This window comes from Passer domesticus, chromosome Z (assembly GCF_036417665.1).
Source record: "Passer domesticus isolate bPasDom1 chromosome Z, bPasDom1.hap1, whole genome shotgun sequence".
NCBI classification, from domain to species: Eukaryota; Metazoa; Chordata; class Aves; order Passeriformes; family Passeridae; genus Passer; species Passer domesticus.
Window position 1 is genome coordinate 42,579,145 of NC_087512.1, and position 22,178 is coordinate 42,601,322.

Sequence of the window (22,178 nt, forward strand, 5' to 3'; positions counted from 1 at the left end):
AAATCTCAGTTGATTACCAAATTAGTTACATTTCTATAGAAGAAGACACTCTGCATATGTCTAAGTATTTCTATACTGCTCAATATGTTTTCTGTCACTGTCTGTTCCCTTGACTCTTTCATTCTTGATCACTTACTGTCTCTCTCTAGAACGCCTCACAATGAGTGCTTCTGACTTTGTTGTCTTTTGTACAGAAAAAAGAAAAAAACCCTGAAGTTAGAAGACAAGCAATTTTCACTATTCAATATTCAATCTTGTTGCAGCAGCAACAAACTGTTCTGTAATCTTTTTCCCTTCATATCCACCTCCCCTCCTTATCACTTAGATATGGATGCTCTTCCAGTAGAAAAGCTATGTGACTTGCTCATTCAAGAGGCTAGGTGAAATGCAGGACATCAATCACGAAATTAACCTGAATGATTATCGGAGAAGGTATTCAGTCACACATCATGCAAGGTGTTGTTTTTCACAGTTTGCAATATCAGTGACCCAGGTACTTCATAAAAGTAGTGATGAAAGTTAATTCCAGTGGTTTTTCTGGAAAATTCTATTTTGGAATTCACTTACCCAGCTGGGGAAGGACATGTGAAACTAAATTATAATAAAAAGGCTAAATTAGTGTTGTGCTGTGTGGTTTGTGATGTGTAGCCTCAGGAGTCCCAGAGTTGCATACCTTTCTTTGAAAGGGCATATTAATAGTCTGACAGTTTTAGTCACTTGGGTTTGTGGAGTTCTCAAACATGCTACATACAAGCAAACAGCAATACTTATACACAGGCATCCCACAAATATCCCTTTCAGAGCCAGATATTTCAGTGTCAGACTGGTACATATGGCTGCTGGGATTCAGTTCCGGCAGAGAGCCATAGGACTTCCATACCATACAAAGTTCAGGCAGCCTGTATTCAGGCCAGCTTTTGATAGAATAATGTGAGAATTACCTTTGTTTGTGAGCTTGCTTCAAAGAGGTGTAAGCAGATGTATTAGGAATACGTATGTTACTTTCCCCTTTCAGCATAACAATGCCTGCTTGCAAGTTCTTATTCATCCTGCTCTCATAAAATCTTCCCTGCCATATATACAGCCCTAAATGTGTTGATGCCTATCTATCCCAAGTACTCTTTCTACTTCTCCTCCAGCTGCTCATCTTGCAAAACATTTAACTCCACAGTGCTTCTTATGACAGCAGCCTTGAGACAGGGAGTACCCCAGGGTCTGGGAGAACTGTGGCCCCCTCTCCCTCTGTGCCACCTGGCATGCAGCTGCCAGCTTTCCTCTCCCACTTAACCAAAGATAAATAGTAGCTCAAATCTCATTGAAAAATGCCTAACATTTAAAATCTAAATATTTCTTTAAGAGGGCACTCTTCCTGGATAAGGGAGCCCTGCTATACGCCTGCATCCCAACTGTTAACTCCTTAGTCCTCTCTCAGGGCTCTTCTTTCCTTTCTGCTGGAATACCCATATAAGTCATACTGCTAGATTCCCCTCTGAGGGCACTGTTAACAAATTTGGACATAAAGCCTGCATAAAGCACAGTCAAAATCAAAATTTCTCTCTTGTATGAAGCAGGATTGAATTTCCATACAAAACAAAGGTGATCAAGTGCACCCTCAGCAAATCTGCAGCTGCACATTAGTGGTGCAGTCACACCTGAAGGATGGGATGCCATCCAGAGGGACTTGGAAAGGCTTAAGCAGTGGACCTAAGTGAATCTCATGAGGTTTAACAAGACTAAGTGCAGGCTGCTGCACCTGACTGGGGGCAAACCCTGGTATCAGTCCAGGCTGGGACAGATGGAGAGCAGCCCTGGGGAGAAGGACTTGGGTCTGCTGGTGGCTGAGAGACTGGGCATGACCCAGCCATGGGCACTCCCAGCCCAGAAAGCCAAACGTGTCCTGGGCTGCATCCAAAGCAGCGTGGGCAGCAGGGGAGGGAGGGGATTCTGCCCCTCTGCTCTGCTCTGCTGAGAGCCCACCTGGAACCCTGCACCCAGCTCTGGGGTCCCAGCACAGGGAGGACATGGAGCTGGAGCAAGTCCAGAGGAGGAACATCGAGTTGATTAGAGGGCTGGAGAACCTCTCCTATGAGGAAAGACTGAGAGAGTTGGGATTGTTCAGCCTGGAAGAAAGAAGTCTTCAGGGTGATGTAATTGAGGCCTTCTAATTTCTGAAAGGAGCCTAGAGGAAACATAGAGAGGGACTTTTTACAAGAGGATATAGTGACAGGATAAGGGGGAATGGCCTTAAGTTGAAGGAGGGTAGCTTTCAGTTAGGTATTAGGAAAAAGTTCTTTACTTTGAAGGCGGTGAGGTGAACAGTTTGCCTAGAGAAGCTGCAGATGGCCCATCCCTGGAAGCGTTCAACGTCAGACTGGGTGGTGTCCTGAATGACAGGTCATTTTTCACCTGGTCCAGTGAACGGTGTCCCTAACTTCAGCAGGGGAATTGGAACTAGATGACTTTTAAGGTCAACACAGACAGTTCTATGATTCTATGAAAAATTGGAAAAAAATGTTACTGTAGGGCAAAAAGTTCTGAATGAGTGATTCATAATTAAAATGCTTCACTTACATCTATTGAAAGTGTAATGATATATTTCAAGTAATTTCAAACTACACTTCCTAAGAGATTTTTTTCTCTCAGCAGTTGCTGTTCACGTGTCTTGTGTCCTAATTTCTCCCATGAGCTAGATTGTCTGTAAAGCTGCATTTCCCCAGTTTCCAAGAGGCTTTCTCTCCCACTGTGGTTGATGTTTATGAATGTTCTTGATTTTCTCTTGAAAATAGAATTCCTGCTTGTGTCTCAGGAACTTTTGGAGTCTCCACCCGCCGCCTTTTCCACCATTCTCTCTCACTGTCTCTTAATCTTGTGCACAGTTTTGTTTGAGGCTGTATCTTGCTAAACCCCAACAGTCATGTATCTACTGTCGTGAAGGAGGAAATCACATCTCCCGCCTACTAATGTTATTGGGTGCTGCATTCAGCCAGTTTATACAGCATCAGTTCGTACAGTTCAACTGCAGTTACCTATAATCAGTGTTTCACTAGCAGGTCTGAACGCTTTCACCCTCCTCTCTTATTTCAGAAAAAAGGTGCAATGGGTGTCTTTGAGGACTGAAGGTGCATATATTAGCAATCAAAATAAAGTTTGAGTCTCCCATTCCCTTCAATCTTTCCACTTCATCTTGATTTTTTTTCCCCCTGTTTACATCCGGTTTCCACTTTAGGAGACTGTAAAAAGAGGCTGGGTGTGAACCCAAGCACGCATCTAGTTCTCCAGTAGTCCCCCACAGCCTGAAAACCCACAAGGCCAGCTCAGCTTTCTGTTCAGAGCTGAACAAGTCAGCTTTGCTCAGGGACAGGGTGATATAGTTCTCTGTCCCTGAACAAGTCAGTTTTGCTCGGGGACAGGGTGATATAGCTCTCTGTCCGTGAGCAGCTGGGTGGGACAGGTTTAGTGTGCTAATGGCACTCGGTCACACTTAACTTCTGTCCCTGCCATCTCCTCCACTCTGAGCACTGCCACAGCCTCATGCAAAGTAAGCCTCTCAGTAGGACCTGCAGAGGTGAGCTGGGAGGCCCAAGGGAACGTCCCTGTGCAATCTGGGGTAGGCAGGGACTATTATGGGCAGCCCAAAATCAGGTTTGTCTGAAGATGGCAAAAAGATTTGTGCTCTTTGGCTCTGTATGTCACCTGGCAGCTAGCAAATCTGCACTGCATGGTATTAATTTCACTGCTTACGTTGGGATGTAGGACTTTTTTCCCTGCTGGTGTGCTAGATTTGCTTGCAGCCATGGACTGGACCACCCAATGGGATCCCACTGTTGTTTGGCTGGGTCACCCACCACAACACAAAACTGGACCGGGAAACCTCATTTGATGGTATTCTCTGCAATCACATCTGTTTGTGACATGCTGATAAACTGACTGTTTCTGCTTCTGTTACTTATCTGACATGTTTAGAACTGACAGATTTCTTGTTTCATCTCCTTTTTCAGCTCTCTGAAGTACATGGAAACCATTTCACTATCAGGCTGTAAAATTCCCACAACTGCTCCTTATTACTCATTGTTTTCCTAAAAGTTATTTTTCAGAGTGTATTTTATTTCATCATATGATAGTCACACCAAATTCAAAATTAGTTAACACTTCCACCCTGAAATAATTTGAAATCCATTCTATTCTAGGTTTTATTGCACCAATACTGTATATCTAGTCTCCTGCAAAACCTAGTATAAATTCCAAAACATGTTCATCCTGACATTAACTGGAAATATTTCTATGTCCCATGTATAAAATGAATATTTTCATCTGATCACACAGGATTTAGTAAACCCATCTCCACAGGTCACACATGGGAAAAAAGACCCTATTTTTCTCCTCTATCTACTTTGCAGAAACCAGTAAATAAAATAAATAAAACCTGTAGAAGGCAGCTGTGTTCTCACCTCTTTCTCTCTGGGCTCATTACTCTTTCACTCTGTTAATTAATGTAATTAATTATAATTAGGGTAATTTTCAAATTATACATCAAATATGCAATTGCCAGAATTCTTGAATCTCCAATGGCCTCGTCTTTACTTTGCTGATACCAAAAATGCTGTGCAGACCATATAGTAGGCACCATTGGATGTGTAATCCCTTATAACACTTTAGCAACATCTGGAAGCAATTATCATGGTGGTGTGGGAGTTCCTGGGGCTACTACTGGCAGGCTTCTTCACACAAGCCCTTGGAGAACCAGGTAGTCACATGAATACATCATGGTATGGGCACTTTTGTTTGAAATTTAAGTTTACTTGGTATACAGTGTGTTTTGCAGAACTGGGTGATTTTCTTTCCTCCTACAGCTGTTCTCACTTACCCACCAGTGTTAGCTGCATTTCTACCAGCATTAGCTTCATCCTTGGGCCCTTATGAGAGTTCTGTCATATCTTGGGGTACTTCTCAAGCCAGTATTCAGGGCTGCTGCTCTTCTGGACACTAGCTTTACCCATTTCTGGGCACATGCTGCTGGTCATCTCCTGCTTCACTCCAATTTCTCTTCTAGTTACATAGTGTTTAATTGAAGAAAAGGATCTGGAATAAGGAAGGCCAAGACAATTCAGAGCCTGATTTGGAAAGGATCCAAGAGGATCAGTGAGCTGGGATCCCATGCTCTTGCTTAGCCATTGTTCAATTCAAACACATTTTGCAAGCTGTTTGGCCAAATAATATTTATTTAGAAGGAGAAAAGAGAAATGCTCAGTGAACAGTTTCACAGCTTCAGCAAGGCCTGAGCAAATGCTGAGTAGCAAAAGTCTGTCTTTTCCTTCAGAAAAAACTGAATCTGATTCCTTCAGATCCTCTTCAAACACTGTGTCAAATCCTTTCAGATGTAGACAGTCTGTAGCTAAAACTGTTTTTAACAGTAAAAGAAAGAAAAAAATAATTGCAGAAGCAGGGCAGTATTTCAAGGGTTCATATTCTGCCTCAACCTGCAGAAATGGGTACAGATATGTCTGTAACCTCTATGTTTGTCTGACAGTGGCACATGTAATGAACAGATGTTATCTTCTATTGAGGACATATACTTTAAGGGGCAGATTTTAAACAATGGTCTCCTTTTTTTTCAGCTGCATTTGTGGGTATCAGGAATTGTAGAAGTTTGACAAGCACAAGACATTTAAGTATGTGATTGCCCCTGCAGGCAAAGTACTCAGACACTTAAATTACAGGAATTACTTCATAGTTATTTGTGGATGCAGTAGTGGATAGGTAATGCCTGATTAAAAACAAGATTCTGAGGCTTTATTTTGGCTACATTTGATCATGGAAGGTTCTGTCTCATTTTTACTGATCCCATGTTATCCACTGGTAACAAGAGTTCTGATAAACATACTGAAAAATAAGCATTATGTAAGCCCTGGCATCAAACATCTGACAAACTTGAACCTACACCATTGCCCTTGTCTTGCAGGAAAACTCAATTATTCTTAATGGCCAGTGAGCTGTATTTGTCTGGCAAGAAAGATATCCACAGAGGGAGGAGGGGAACGCACCATGTGCATTAACAAAACTACATGTAACTCAGACATGATACCTGCATGTTCCATAGACTTTTCCAAAATTCTCCTGGGATGATTAAAGGATAGTGCTTCAGCTGTATTCTGTTTCCTAATATTTATATATATTTATATTGGCCACAGCTAAAACCACCTTCATGTACTCAAAACCACAGTTGTATCCAGGTCTGTGTTTATTAATTGTCCTTACTGTATGGTACACTGACTTGGCTGTTGGTGCTTTCCTGGTACCTTACCACTGTTAAATACAAAATGTCCACTAAAGCTGGTGACTTCCCTGATAACATTTTACAGAACTGTGTGGAATTCACACCAGAAGAAACCCCAGTTTTATTCCAGAGAGGAATCACAGAATCATAGAATTGTCTGGATGGGACCTTAAAGATCACCTCATTTCAATTCCCCTGCCACTGGCAAGGGCACCTTCCACAAGACCAGGTTACACAAAGTCCCATCCAACCTGGTCTTGGACACTTCCAGGGACGGGACATCCACTGCTTCTCTGTACAATCTGTTCCAGTGCTTCATCCCTCCCACACTGAAGAATTTCTTCCTAAATGAGAAGCAAAATGATATCACTGGCCACTCATCCTACAACACAGCAAGGTGACACATGGCATTTGCAACACAGGTGCACGGACACTTGCTGAGAGTGTCGTGGTACTATTCTTTATATGAATACCAAGAGAAACCAAGCAGCTCTGTCTTCTGTGAGTTTACTTGTTGCTGAGGCATTGGTGGATGCACTGTGTTCAGTAAATATCGCTGGTTCCTTGGCAGGTGGTCCTTTCAAGAACAGGGCTGATATCTTTTGCTAGTAAATGGGATTCATCCTCCAGGTGAATGGCGATGTGTTGCCCCCACAGACCTCTACCAGTAGATAATCACCTTCCAGGGTGTTGAATAACCTGTGTTCTCTATGCACTCTAAGATTTATCATTCAATTTGAAAAGAGAAGGCAGGAGGGCTGTGAAAGAGTCCTCTGTGTTCTCAATGCCCCACCTCACTGATTTAATCCTCTTTAAACTGCATCTTATTTTTTGTCACTGACTAGTTCTTCCTAAGGATTTGCAAAAGATTCTCTATTGACTAGGATAGGTTGATGTGGTTGGAAACAACCTCTGGAGGTTTGTTAGTACAGCAAGTTCCATCAATGCTAGCAAGATCAGCAGGAGGAAAGAATAAACTCGAGGGAGGTAATGTTTTGGATAGGTGTTAAAATAGTCTGATCACTAGTGACTCATGGGTAGTGATGTGAAAATTTCCTACTCCTGATGGTAGAAATAAACACATTAAATAAAAATAGCTTTTTATGAATGCAATGGTTTATGATCTCAGGGCACATAGCTCAGTGTATAATGACACACTATAAAGTAAAATAATGAATCTGAAGAATCCATAACAGGTGAAATAAGATTGCACTGATAGGCTACAGCTGTTTTAAGAAGAAGAGTAATGACCCACAAGATGAAGCTTAATTTTCTCATTGCTAAATGAGGTCAGTGCTTTGTTTTGTGAGGACTGCGCTGTTGCCCAGCTTTAACCACCTTTAATGCTAAATAGAAGTATGAACATCATGGACATGTCAGAAACAGTATGAACATGTCAGAAGTCAGTCTTGGCATTCATTTGCTTGCCAGCCTACCTCTTGAGTAGGATGCTTTATGCACAGAAAGCAGTGAGCTGTGTAACACACATTGTGTGGGACTCTGGCAGTTGCAGGGCCGTGGTCAGAGCTGGGAGCAATGGGAAGGCAGCTGCAGGGATGACGGGGGTTTTGCAGCAATTCAGCATCCTTCCTATCCTGTCCTGAAGAAGATGTGCAACATGCATGGGAATAGGGAGTACCAAGTGGAGGGACTACATCCTGTTTTCCTTGACTTTCTTAGGAAATCTGTCAGTGTTAAGGTTTTTTTTTTCTTTTGGTTTTCCTAACCATTTTCTGCTGTATTGATAGAACAAAGGCAGTATTATGGAATGAGAATAGTAATAAGGTGAAGTTATAAGTTATATACAAGCTATAATTTTAATATTCTTTAAAGAAAGCTGATGTATCTGTGGATTTTGATTCTTCACTTGACAAGTTTCAGGTAGTGTTACTGTTGCTCAGGTTACAGAACTTGTGTTGTTTTGTTAGACAAGCCAAATAATACCTCATCTTTGTTTCTGTTAAATGTTTTGAGAAGAAATACATAGCTTTTTAATGAAAGTGAAGGTTAAATGACAGACAGTAGCATTAACAGTGCAATATATCTGGGCATAAAGTGCTGCTTCAATTTAACTAGTTGCTGTAACAAAGTTTTATTAATAGAAAGCAATGCTGTATAACTATGCAATTGCACTCAGGATCTTGTCTGGATTTGGAGTTACATTATTGGTCAGGCAAAGGTCTTAATGATGTTCAAAACAAGAATAACTCAAAGCCTATAAAAAAGCTGTCTAGGAGTCTTTTTGATTTCCAATAAGTATTTGCTATGGCAGCTTTCTAGAAACTGCTCTTATCCTGTGTCTAACAGCTTTGACCACCTGACTGCACCAGGTTTACACACCTAAGACAGCACGCACAATTCTATGGGCACACGCACGCCAACAGTGTATGGTACAGCAAGAGGAAGCAGAGGTGCCACAATAAGTCTTAAGCTACAAATGAGACTGCATTATGATAAACACACTTTACATACAAAACAGCAAAACAGACGCCAGAACTTTTTTCCAGGGGACAGTGTAATTCATAAATAATTCGTAGAAGAAAACTTAGATGAATGTGTGTGCCTGCGCTATGTGCATTTTTCACCTACCTGTGTGGACATCTGTGTTGACTGCAAAATAAGCCCAGCTGATGTGTGGAGCAGGACAGGGCTCTGTCTCCATCCCCTTCTTGCTGCACTGTAGCATACCTTGCATAGATATGCGTGTCTTACTCTCTCGTACTCCCTCTCACCCCATTTCTCACACATCTCTGCGGCACATTATAGAGCTTAACATGGTTCTGAACTTAGGTGAAAGGAAAATCAAGCTACTTTCTGAAATAAAAGACTGCAGCAATTGAAGATGGTAAAGGAGATTGAGAGGAAGCCTTATAAGGACTTGACTTCTTTAGCCTGGAAAGAGGAGATAGAGGGGAGACCTCAATGCAGCCTACAACTTCACCACAATGGGAAGCAGAGAGGCAAGCACTGATATCTCTTTCCTCTGGTGACCAGTGACAGGACTTGAGGGAACGGCATAAAGCTGAGTCAGGAGAGCTTTGGGCTGGATATTAGAAAAAGGTTCTTTCCCCAGAGGATGACTGGGCACTGGAAGAGGCTCCCCAGGGAAGTGGCCACAGCATCAGCCTGACAGAGCTCACTAAGTACTTGGACAATGTGCTCTCAAGCACATTCCTGGGATATGCCGTCCAGGGCCAGCAGTTGGACTTGGCTGATCACAGAATATTCTAAACTAAAAGGGACTCACAAGGATCATCAGGTCCAGATGAAGTGAATGGTCCATACAGAGATCAAACCCACAACTCTGATGTTATTAGCACCATGTTCTAACCAACTGAACTAATCTCAGGGTCACTTCAATGTTCCTTGTCAGTCCCTTCCAGCTCAGGATACACTAGTGGTCCTGCATGCATGTGAGGAGGCTGGGGAAGGAAGTCATCTGGACCCTTGCAAGGTTTTGGGTATGAACAAATACATTTGGAACCATTAAAGGAATCTTACATGGAGTCATGTGTACATGTCTGTGTGTTTGGTTATGTCTGAGAGAGTCAAGCACAGTCAAAAGAGACACAACAAAAGTCCACACAGAAGAAGAAAGCAGAGAGTAAAAGCTGAAAGCTTTGGGTGTGATACCAGACAGAAAAACACTTGAGACTCTGGAAGAACACTTGTCCTCTGGACAAGGAAACTATTGTCTATTTTTGGACTTCTAGTGCCCTGAAAAAATTGTACACTGTCTAGCTTCTTTTAAAATAAATAAGATTGCTACCACATCAAATGTATCATCCAGTTGTCCTGGTGGAATGAGTTTGCAAGACCTTGAATATCAAGAGCTTGGGTCAGGCATTCACATATTGATGAGAGATTTGAGTGTATCTGTTGACACTACAGATTAATTTTATTGAGAAAGTTGACTGCAAATCTCATGGGACAAGGTTTTCACATTCAATTTCTCATATATATGACAGCATTTTATAAGGACTTTCAAAATACAAACTTTGTATTTTGAAACTTCCTATCTTTTAATATAATGGAGTTAAAAATTACATAAGGTAGTATTCTATGTTTGCCTTTCTGATCTTGTCTTCCACCATGAAAAAACTTAATTATGCTTTGTGGGTCTTGAAAGTTCTATTTATTTAAAATTACTTTGTTCAGTCTTGCTTCATACACATCAAACCTTCTATTGTTCTCAGGGATGCAGATAGCATATTCCAATTTAGTATTTGGTTTTGCAGGCACCAGAGATATTTTAAAAAGAGATAGCAACATTTCAATAGGTGTATTTTTCAGGGCATGCTGTTAAATGCCAGCAGACTTCTCTGAGCTCTGTAATCTTACTAGCAGAAATTAAAAATAACATAGCATGTTCCATCTGACTGTGCATTAACACCAGGACATTTAATGATGCTCCCACAAGTTTGGTTCCTGCGACCCTATTTTACAAGAAGATTACTATAGAGATCATGACATTTGTCCAGATATCCACTTGGTTTTCTGCTCTCACATTTCAGATTCTTCACCACAGAAAGCTAAAGCATGATCTTTTAAAATAGTAGAGAATCTGGAATCTGAAATAAAGTTTTACAGTATTTAAGGTCATTTGTATCCAAAGGACCAAGCTTCTTTAATTCATTACCTGACCTCATTTTATGATGGGTTATGATTATAACCCAGGTTTTAAGTCCAGTGTGTTCCCAGCTACCTTTACTCTGTGTTCTTAGGCAGGAGGAAAATGCTTCAGCTCTTTTTCAATTATTATAACTGTCAGATCCTACACTATTATTGTTTTTTGCTTATGTAGAACTTATACAGAACTATGTTCTGTGCCTTCATAAAATGTTTCATGCTAATCAAATAATAATGTGGAAAAATAATTTCAAAACATATCTAAGACAAATATTAACATATAAATCTATCTTTAGAATCACTCTCCATTTCTCAAGATTCTGTTTTTACTTCTTTGGAAGCTTTTGTGTACTGGACTGATTACCCCAAAAGGTGTTATTTCACCTTCAAGAATGTCCTTGTAGGCAAACTAATATGAAGGTAAAAAGCACAAATCAATCAGGAGAAGAATTAAACCAATTTGACAGTATATACCTAGATTGTATGAGCTCAGTGCCAATGATTTAAATACAATGGCATTTTCCAGCCTGTAAGCCAAATGAATACTTTGGAAGGCATGTGTACAGCATTTGTGTTTAGTGTCTACAAAAGATTAATGTTCCCTGATGACTGTGACTGCTGAGTGAAGGCAAAACCTACACTCCGAACGGCAGTCCCAGCATGGACAAAACAAATGGTCTGAAGTGAACTCTCTTCTTATGTTGGTGAGCAGCTGGGCAGAGGGCTTAATTAAGAGTCTGCTGCACACCAAAAGTGTGCCCTGTAAGTGCACAGTTATCTCACAGGGGCATGCATTAGCATCTTCAGCCAACTGTGATATCAGTGCCATAACTGAAACCCTCACCTCAGCTTTAGGAAATGCTGTGATAACAGCAGCACATGCTTTTACATGAAATATGCTACAGCCCTAGTGAATGAAAAAACTTCCAAGCCAACATGATCTGCAAACAATGTGAAGTTGAAGCAGGCTCTTTTATGCATTTGCCGATCACAGTTCTCTGTAAGAGAACTTTCCATTTATTGTATGCTGTAGATAGCTTCTCCTTAAATTGTCTACAACCTCCGCTGGAAAAGCTGGTAAGGATCTCGCGGACCTCAAGACTTGCTAATGTCCTTAATGTACTTAATTCCTGCTAATACATAAGAAGATAAAAAGGAGTCATAGTGACCTGACTTTTGACACAGAAATAACTGATGATGAGTTTGATTTCTTAATTTAAGACTGACTGTGAACCTCACTGTTCTGTAAAATGTCCATCAGCCCTTGTGGTAATACTGGCCTACCATTTTGTTTATAGGCTCAGTGTACAATGATGCAAAAGTGGAGCAGAGTAAAACAAAAGAGATTTATTCCTCCAGGTCAATGTGATGGGTCTGTTTAATATGTAGAAAGCAGCTAATATGGAGAATATCCAAATATAGGTAATGTCCAGTAGGGAATACCCAAATTTTGTATACACATTGTATATGTATATGCATATGTATATACGAGTATAAAGTGAACTAAAGAAATAAATTAAATCCCTGCTGACTTCGAATATGAAAATATTTGTGAAAGCAGTGTGAAGAACTACAGTGGTGATTAAATAGGATTTTCCTGTGATGGGAAAAGCCCACTTGGGGCTCAAACTCCTTGACTGGTTTAAATTTTCCTCTTGTTCATTTGCATATGACTGCTTAGCCGTTTTCAAAGTCTGAGACAAGAACTGTGTCAAGCTTCTCAGTAATTTAAGAAAAATGGTAGACATGAAGTGGTAGCAGGATGGTGGCTCAGTGGGTTAGCACGAGCTCAGGGTGGTGTGAAGGCAGTAAAATGGGAATTTACAGTGATCTTGGTGAGCTATTTAGCTTTTCTGGGTTGGATATTGTATCACATTATCTTCTTACAAAGCCAGATTCAGACATATTTGCTTTTTTCACTGGTCAAATTTGGCAGAAGTTTTGCCAGTATTGGAAAGGCCTCTAAAATATTTTTGTGCAGAATTGTGAAAAGATTCTTCATTGATATTAATATTGCTAGTATTTTGTCTACCTCACTGTTTAAGAGACCTATCCCATGCAGTTGCATTTTGCTCCTTTGATGGCATATGAAAGATACCCTGGAGCTGCCTGCTCTGGCAGTAATTGCAAGCACAGATGTTGTTACCTCTCACTATTTTTAGCATAAATCTAGCAATATGTGGTGTTTTCTTCAGACTCTTAAAATCTTGAAGGTTTCTGGAACTTTTGTTTTTAACATATGTGCAATGAGAAGCTTAAAAACACAGGTTTGCATGGACCTGAAATGCTTAGCACTTCCATGCATTTTCCAAATTGTTTAGAAGTTAGGGCCCTTACAGGAAGGCTGATAAAGTCAAGGCCGTCAGTAACATGCATTATTTTACTTTGCTGCTCCCTCCTTTCCCCATCATTCTTGGCCATTATTTTACCTTTCCTTTTGGGTACTTTAGGATATTTCCAGTCTAGATTAGATCTATGGCCTCGTGATCTTGCATGAAATTTTAACAGGTTGTGAGGTATTGGAAAGGCCTGGTGAATACTGAAAAAGTCTTGAGCTTCTGTATGTTTACGCCATTTGAAGGGTCCAAAATTCAGATTTTTCAGAGGGTATGATAATACATGTCATAGCTGGCAGAGACATACTTGCTGAAAAGATACCTCTCAACGGGAGCAATTGTTGAATTTCAGCACTGTGAAATTCAGTGTTTTGTTAAAAAAATACCAAACCAGATCTGGGCTTTTGGTAGTTATAATGCCTTTCAAAAAACAAACCCAAATTTTTGATCCCAATTAAAATTTCATATCCAAATATATAGGGTGATACTGAATGTGTGACAGATACCAGCGTAGCAATTCAGTAGAACACTGTAGTTGTTTAATATTTGCAACACAGTCTTCAAGTGCTCAGAAGTACTGCTAGTGCATATTCCTCTTATGACATTTATAAAATATGATTTTGTGCTAATGATTCTGTGTGTGCACACTCTTCAAAATGTGCCTACAACAAGCTTCTCCTTTGCATATATGGTTACATGAAATTTATGACTACAGAACCCATACATTTTTCTTCAGGCTGGGAACTATGGTGCAGCATGTGCTCAGAAACAGCAGATCTTATCAGGTAGGATTAGCAGACAGGAGGATGAAAAGCACAGTTCTTAGCAAGCTTACATCTGCTTTACTCACTTCCTGCATATTGCAGATTGCTGCAGGTCAGGAGCAATGACTTGTTATCAGCCAAGGCAGCAAGCCTGCTGAATCAACTCTGAGTTGAGCAAAAAAGTTGGGGAAAAATGGATAAATTACATGTTCTCAGAGGACACCTGTAGGGGATCAAACAAACTTGGACAAAGCAGTACTGAAAAGAAATTCTTCCCTCTTTTAATTATCGTGACAGCTGTTGCAGGTAACCTATTAGCTTTACCATAGCAATGTGAACCTTGGAATGGTGCATTAATTCCCACAGTCTGTACTGTACAAACACAAAATAAAATGAAGGTAAGTTATGGAAGGTGGAGTGAACTGCACTGTACCTCATCTAGGAGCATCGCCTGGTGCAGGGTAAACGTGCATCATGGGAAGTGCTCACTGTTGCTCAGCTGGAAGCACCTTTTAAACATCTTGTACATGCTTATTCAGATGGGAAACACTGCTCCTTTCTCAAAGGAATGAAATCTGTCAGGCATATTAAAAATATTTAATAGACAGAGTTAAAATAAGCAGACTTTATATAGAGAATGTAATGGTATAATAATGGTAAATAATATATAAATAAAAAGGTATGACCAAGAGATGCACTAAACAAAAGTAATCAGATTCAGTCAATTAAACTGCTCCAAATTGCAACAGGTGCATGGTGAGAAAGGAATCCCGTTCCTTATGCCCATTCCAGAGAGGGTAGTAAAGCAACACTTGCTTGTGAGGTTGCTGTAACTGTCTTGGCATCCCCCAAAATCTTAAAGAGCATTGTGGAGCTCTTTTGTAACAGATTTTGGTTTTTATCACTTTGGAAGTATAGAAAGTCTTCTGTACGTTGTTAGCTAAAATGAAGTAACATGACTAATATTTCATCAGGTGTAATATCAAGAAATTCACCAGTGCTGGAACACTACATAGGAAATTGCTATTGCTCATCCACTGTCCTCTGGATTGATTTCATAATGAGATATCACATGAGAAACACCAAACCTCTAACAAGTAGCTTGACTTGGTCAGTTCAGAGTAAACACTACAGTTATTGAGTACAATGGAATAACACGGATACTTATAAAGACGACCTTGCTAGTAGTATGTGTAAAGAAGTTTTTATTATTAAATTAAATCAAGCTTGGAGCAGAAAAACTGCTTCTTCTCCAACTCCTCAATGTATAACACTTTGCATCTGACTGACAGGGCTTTGAAATAATTTATCAGATACACTTTGTAAAGTTTTATGCACTGAACTGTATGCAGTATTTTAAAGGCAATGGGGCTTGTTCTCTTAAAAAGGAACTTGCAAAATCTAGCAGTGTGATAATGTCCAGTCAACTGCTGCAAGGAGGAGGTGATCTGAGACAGCCCACAGGGCTGTACAAGGGAAGATCCTGCCTGACCAACCCAGTAGCCTTTTATAGTGGAGTAACTATGTCAGTGGTAAGGGAAGAGCTACAGGTGTCATTTAGCTGGACATCTCTAAGGCCTTTGACATGATACTCACCCCCCCCACTTCTTTCTAAATTGAAGAGTGATGGAATCAACAGGTAGACTTTTAGGAGGATTAGGTCAATGGCTCAGAAACCCAATGTGCCTTAGTGATGAGTGGTGCTTCTCAAGGATCCATACTGGGGCCAGTGTTATTTTATCTCTCCGTCAATGACATAGATGGACGGATCATGTGCACTGTCAGCAAGTTTGCAAACGACATCAAGTGGAGCAGTGCAGTTGATTCACCTGAAGGACAGTATTTCTTCTAGAGGAATTTGAACAAGCTGGAGAAGTAGGCCCATGGGAATCTCATGAGGTTTAAAAGTCCAAGTGCAAGGTGCTGCACGTGGGTTGGGACAACCCCTGGTATCAGTCCAGGCTGGGGATGAGCAGATGGAGAGCAGCCCTGGGGAGAAGGACTTGGGGGTGTTGGTGGTTGAGAGACTGGACATGACCCAGCCATGGGCACTCCCAGCCCAGAAAGCCAAACGTGTCCTGGACTGCATCCAAAGCAGCGTGGGCAGCAGGGGAGGGAGGGGATTCTGCCCCTCTGCTCTGCTCTGCTGAGAGCCCACCTGGAACCCTGCACCCAGCTCTGGGGTCCCAGCACAGGAAGAACATGAAGCTGTTAGGAGAAAAATACAGAGAAGGCCACCAAGCTGGCTGGAGGGTGGAGCATCTCTCCTGCAAGGAAAGACTGAGAGAACTGGTTTTTTTCAGCCAGGAGAAGAGAAGGCTAATTGTGGCCTTCCAGTACCTGAAGGGAACTTATGGGTAGAAAAGATGGGGAAAGATTACTCTAAAAGAGCAGGTAGTGAAAGCAAAAGGGGAATGGGTTCAAATGGAAAAAGTGTAGACTTAGATTAGATATGAAGAAAAAGTTCTTTACTGTGTGGGTGCTGAATCACTCAAACAGGTTGCCCCGGGAAGGTGTGGATGCTCCATCAAAGGTGTTTAGCCAGGTTGGATGGGGCTCTGAGCAACCTCGTCTAGTGGATGGTTTGGAACTAAAGGTCTCCTTCCAATCCACACCATTCTATGATTCTGTGATCTCCTTTCTCTGCCCTGACTGCTACCTCTGGGTTAGGTTATTTCTGCTTAGATGTCTTATATGTATTCAAACTGGAGCTCATATGGCCTCACTTTTGTAGTTCTGTGAAGTCTTTACAGAGTTCTTTGCCAATGGCATGGCATTTCCCTACTACAAATAGTTAAGTAGCTTGTTTAGAAACCACCCTTTTTACCACCTCTTCTAAGTCTTTACCAAAGGTGTTGAATAAGCTGGACCTTGATATTATCCTGCTCCATGGCAAGTTAGCATAAAGCCCTGCCCTGTGGGTGATGGGTGTGGGAGAATTGGCATGGGAATGCCATGGGAGGGTTCTGTTGTTAAGTTAGGGTAAGTTGCTGTAGCAATTTCCCACAGTACCCTACCACTGTTATGCTAATATGTATGAAAATGACCAAGGTTGTATACATCCCCATCCAGAACATTCTCTGTACCCCAGTCTCCCATTGGTTGTTCCCCTGAAGCCGCTCTCCCCTCATTCCCCATTGGACTGTTCTCCTTCACTCCATCCTTGCCCCTCCTCCTGCTCCCTTTCTCATGGGATCATTTGTATTGTGACCCCTCCTACCCCTATCCATATATATACCCTGGACCCTCCCTGAACAGTTGGATTCTCTCCCTGGTGCCCTCCTTTGCAGCTGTCTTGCTGCTCCTTTGACACTCCACTTTTCCCTGTTTTCACCTATAAAAATAGGGTCCTACAATAAATTTGTTGGAGCTGTCCGGGATTGAGTCACCTCTTTCTACTGTGGTGAGCAGAGAATATACATCCGGGACTGGGCGGAAGGTGGGCTGAAGGGTAGTGCTGTTGGACAAGGGCACACTCCTTGTTCCTCTGGCATCCCACCAGCACCGGCTCAGGGCTTTCCCCCCACTAATGGAGAGGAAACTGGATCTCCCGCTGCACTGCCCTTTGCTGCTTACTCTTTTAGACAGACCAAAAGATTGTTTCCTCTAAATCCCTAGCAGTTTTATCTCTTAGCAACTTTCATTTTAATCCTATAGAAATTATCTTACCAAAACTTCTTCAGAAGTTTTGACCAACATGTGTTGTTATACTTTATCCATCTACATAGGCATGTATGCTCTTTTTTGTGTTCTCATTGATGTGGTTTCCCTGGGGATGTGAGTCATCCAAATATAAAACAAACCAGGGCAGAACTTTCTAACCTGGCTGCTTCTGGCATGAGTGTACTGTTGTCTCTCCTCCGCAATTTCTTGGTAGTGTGTCTGCAAATGCTCACAATATTTAACAGTGACAGAACATAGTCATAGAAAACATTTCAGGGTTTAACACTGCTGGAGCAGAAAGGACTCGGGTTTTTATGTTCTTCATGATTCATTATTATGAAAGTAAGTGGAACAAACTTGGGTGCCTTCTGACATACAAAAATTGTTTTGTTTCATCTAAATTTTTTTCCTGTTTTCTCTTTTGTTACCTGCTTTTAAGAAAGAAGGAACTGGACAGTTGAATCTTGATTCTTCAATGCTGTGTCAAACTGTACATAATATCAAGTGATTTTTTTTGTAGTGTAAATGGTAACTAATCTACCTATCCTTTTGGAACTTCTTTCAGTTCCTGATGCTACAGTCTGTGAGCTTCCACTCATAACCTAAAAGTTTCAAGGAATGTCTATCTTTCTTTGTATCTTTATCATCCATTGGTTGGTAAACACTTCTTCCTTCTAGTTTGCTTTTCAGGTATTTCAGTGGAAAGTGATAAAAGTTCTAGTTCTTTGAAAGCGAAAAACTATATTTCAGGAATAGAAAAGCATCAATTTCTGCCTAATAACTTAAAAAAAAAAGGTACAAAGAACATGAAAGGCAAACTTCAGTTCTGAATTTAACCTTCAGTGTGTAAGCTTTGGGTTAAAAATTGATAAAAAGAAGGGGACATTCCTGACCACAGCACACTGCAAACACTCAACACTTACACACTGGAAGATGATCCATTTACTTTGGCTGTAAACAAAAATGATAATAAATCGTTATTCCCGGTGTGTGTTCTCCATGCAGATTCTATGGCTGTAGCAAATGCAAGTAGATCTTAAGCATTATTTCTGCAATATGGACTCCAGCAGTTGAAGGAGTATTTGTGCATGACCCTTCTCCACCTATTTTGTGTAACAATTTTGTGGGTGGTTATGAAACTGTGAGTGGTATGTAGCTGTGGCAGTGAAGCAGGTAAGGGGTGTCTGTCAAGGGATCAATGTTCATCCAATTTAATTGCTGTCTGATGTTCTAATTTCTGTTTCAAACAAATGAATGTGACACTTGGAGTATTTCAATACAGACACTGTGACCTAGTCATTTCAAATCACTTAAGAGGCCTTTTGTGAAACAGTAGAAAAATTTCACTCTTGCTGTTACTGGGCAATTTCTACCCTGCAGAAAGGAAATGAATTACAATTACTAGGGCTGGAAGTCATTCAGTAGGACAGAATGTATGAACCCAAACTCAATTTAATTTATATAGTGCATATTTTGCTCCTTCTCTATCTCTGTATCCTACTTCTCTGCTCTTCTGTAAGTGGGGTACCAAGTTCCAAACCTGCCCTGCTTTATTTTTTTCTTTCCAGGTCTGGGTTGTTTGTCCCATACACACTTAAAAACAAAACAAAAAATCCCAAAATAAATACCATACAAGAATCAATACCTACTCCCAGCTCTAATGTTGTCCTGTTAAGGGCTAATTAAGCCAAAGGCTAAGTAGCAAAAGAAGGTATTAGGAGGGCAAGAACATGCTTCAAAAAGATTTAAAGCCAACTGTAGTTAACACAAAACAGCACTTTGAATATGCAGCAGAGCTGAAAATATGAAAAACAAGGACAGAGACTGGATCCTGTAATGAGAATATCTGTTTCCATATGCTGATATTTCATGTGGTTATGAAATGTACAGAAAGTATTGATTGCAGAAGGTCTGTCATACCTTGACTGAGTCGTTCAAGAAAAAATATTTGACATAGTATTTCTGAAAAAATATATCAAAGATTTTAATTAAAAAAACCCACAGACTGGGATTGTTCATCTACACTCAGACACAGAGACTTTGGCCTGAGCTGGTACTTGGATCACCGCAATACAGGTGGGAAAGAAAGGACAGGCCTGGTGAGGTATGCTATAAACAGGTCTATACCAGGAGGCTGTCCTTCACTTCGGCAGTTCTACTGCAGTTTCACCTTTAAAAGGTGATCACCACTTCCTGCTTAGAAATCTTAATGCTCTTAATTTTGTTATTATGGTCCTTTGAAGGTGTTGTGATATCACTAGTGTAGTGGGATTCCAGATTTGTTTTTCACTGACAAATTTAACAGTCAGCATCTATTAAAATTTCTGGGATTGAACAAATCTAATGAACCTTTATAGAGGTTAATAAAACAAGATGAAAGAATTAAGAAAAAGCACGTAACCCTACTATAATTTTTGTTGGCTGTTTTTATCTGCAGATCTTAAAGACTTTGGTATTTACCAAACGAAAGATTTTGCATTTGAAAAGGTACCTGCAAGCTGAGTTCAATGGCCTTTTGTCAGATCAACACCCCCCTACTCTCTAGTAAGGAATCTTCTGTTTGATGACAGACGTAACATTCAGCATCACTTCCCAAGGTGGGAAGCTATTCTTTGTGCCCTCAGAAGAGATTCTGTGTTCCTCTAGGATGGCAAGATTACCTGACAGACAGCCGTGCAGAAACGAAACACTGTATTATAAACTGTCCTACTTGGTGATAAATTATTATGGGCTGACTTTCTGCACAAAACTTAAGGCTTTGTGAAATCTTGGCACGCATAGGAGGAATTTGCAACCTAGTCTTGTTGTTGCTCTTCATTGGCAATACTAGAAATACAAGAAATGTACTCAACTGAGGAGACATGGCTTGGGGTATATGCTGGTGGGACACCATTATTGCTGCACTATTCTCCGACAAATCCAGGATCCTGGACATACAGCAAATAATACATCAGAGGGGCAGAATGAAGGAGGATATGTTCAACTTTTGCCCCACTAAGGGCTGCTCACCTCTGGATCAGCCGAGTGCACAAGCTTGCAGACACAGGGATTCAGTTGGGTCCTAAGAGGACATAAATTTTGTTACTTTACTTTCTCATCATCCTCTATCAGGGTTAGACCACTCTATGTGGAGTAAGTTCCATGAATTTGCAACCAACAAAATATGTTATAGCGTGAAATGGGAAATGGCTTCAGATGAAAAGTGTATTTGTCGTTCTAAGCCTACTGAAACTATCTGTATTACCTACTGAAGAAAGCACTCCACCAACATCCATCAATGTCTTTTAATCACAGAATCATAGAATTGTCTGGGTTGGAAGAGATGTTACAGATCCTCTTGTTCCAGTCCCACTGCCATGGACAAGGGACACCTTCCACTAGACCAGGTTGCTCACAGCCTTGTCCAAACTGGCCTTGAACACTTCCAGGGATGGGGCATCCACGACTTCCCTGACAGCCTGTTCCAGGGATTCACCTCCCTTACAGTGTGGAATTTCTTCCTGATATCTAACCTAAACTTACGATCCTACAACTTAAGACCATTCTGTCTTGTCCTATCACTAATGAAATAATGTGTAATTTCATATCACTTTGAAGAGCCAATCAAAATTACAAGTGTGCATCTAGGTATTTCAAGTTTAGATCTACTTGGTGAAACATGGTTTCAGATGAAAAGTGCCCAAACAGAAAAGAGCTGCTTCAAAATTCTAATTTGGCTTTAAAACACAGGCAGATAGAGAAAAAGCATATGTCTGAGAGTATTTTCCCAAACTAGTGATTCAGCTTCTAGCTGACATCTAGAAAAACCTGGTCCAAAAATAATAGGAGAGGATTCCTGTATAGAGTTCTACTGAAAATCATCTAGAGCAAATTAAATCTTCCAATTAGCTCTAGCTATAAGTGTTTTGGTAGAATGTGGTCTATTTTTTAGGATATGTCAGGAATAGTCTAATTGGATGTTATAGAAAAACTAGAGGCAATGTAACACGTCTGTTATGAAACAGTAACCTCTTGCTGTCTCCTAGAAACCCAACTCACCAACTGAGTTTTGTCCTACTTTAAAAAAGGCCTTTAAGAAAGCATAATGATAAAAATGTGACAACATGTGACACTACTTGAGAAAACAAGGAGGAAGGAGCACTGGCCCTTAGCTTTTAGCCATGTAAATATGTTCTTCTTGCAAATATTTAACAGATTGTGTCTGTACAAAAAGCTGGAAATGAAAAGGTAGGGGGGTGAACACAAAAGTGTATGCAGAGCAACAAAACAAGATAAAACATATGCTCTCTATCTCAGTCAAATATGTAAGAACATTGAATTAAATCTGCAAGATGCTAAGGGAAAGGAATCAGGCTGTAAATGGCTGTTAATTGCAGGCTGCTGTTAATTAACAGAAGCATCTCTTAATTCTTGATTTCCATTGTTCTGGCAGACAAGTATTTTTCCTTATATATACTTTATGTTAGATAAATGTAAAGAACACAGAACAAATTTCTTTGAGAATAAGTGGGG

The 22,178-nt window shown here is 40.6% G+C and overlaps 1 long non-coding RNA gene across 2 annotated transcripts in view; it reads right to left on the bottom strand.

The window, feature by feature from the left end:
- Nucleotides 1-22,178, bottom strand: part of LOC135290631 (uncharacterized) — a 51,984-nt gene that overhangs the window by 19,981 nt on the left and 9,825 nt on the right. The window contains exons 2-3 of one of the 2 annotated variants that reach the window (XR_010353394.1): nt 14,437-14,578; nt 5,273-5,398 (exon numbers count right to left, since the gene is read on the bottom strand). This is a non-coding gene — a long non-coding RNA (uncharacterized LOC135290631). Of the gene's footprint in view, nt 1-5,272; nt 5,399-14,436; nt 14,579-22,178 lie in introns of those variants that run through there. The other variant, XR_010353395.1, reaches the window with a different exon arrangement.